Below are 318 nucleotides of genomic sequence, written 5' to 3'. Positions count from 1 at the left end.
ATACTTCGTAGTAGACATCCTTAACTCCATTCTGCTGTCTGTTGTTCTGTTGTTGGTGTTTCTTTGTCTGAATATGGCGCTTATCACATGCTGTGTGGTATCGGCGTTTGGTATCGGGGCATTTTAACGAGTACAAGTATGAGTACAGAAGCTCAGTCTCGGGCCCGATACCGGGTGCATCCCTAGTTTCTAGGCATAGGCGAGCTAGGCGGTGGCCTAGGGCGCCACCGCTGAAGGGGCGCCAATGAGCACAGGTACTGGCACTTTTAGCAGGGTTGTGATAAAGAGTGGCACGGTCACCCTGAAATATGACTGCCG

General features: G+C 51.3%; 1 protein-coding gene across 1 annotated transcript in view; it reads right to left on the bottom strand.

The window, feature by feature from the left end:
* The window catches only part of LOC107741317 (protein FAM19A4), a 6,047-nt gene that overhangs the window by 4,326 nt on the left and 1,403 nt on the right, over positions 1-318 (bottom strand). The gene's annotated exons all lie outside the window — the stretch shown is intronic.

The sequence above is a fragment of the Sinocyclocheilus rhinocerous genome, unplaced genomic scaffold (genome assembly GCF_001515625.1).
Source record: "Sinocyclocheilus rhinocerous isolate Xijiao unplaced genomic scaffold, SAMN03320098_v1.1 scaffold1758, whole genome shotgun sequence".
Taxonomy (NCBI): Eukaryota; Metazoa; Chordata; class Actinopteri; order Cypriniformes; family Cyprinidae; genus Sinocyclocheilus; species Sinocyclocheilus rhinocerous.
The sequence above is the reverse complement of the archived record's forward strand: the minus strand, read 5'-3'. Positions and strand labels throughout refer to the sequence as shown.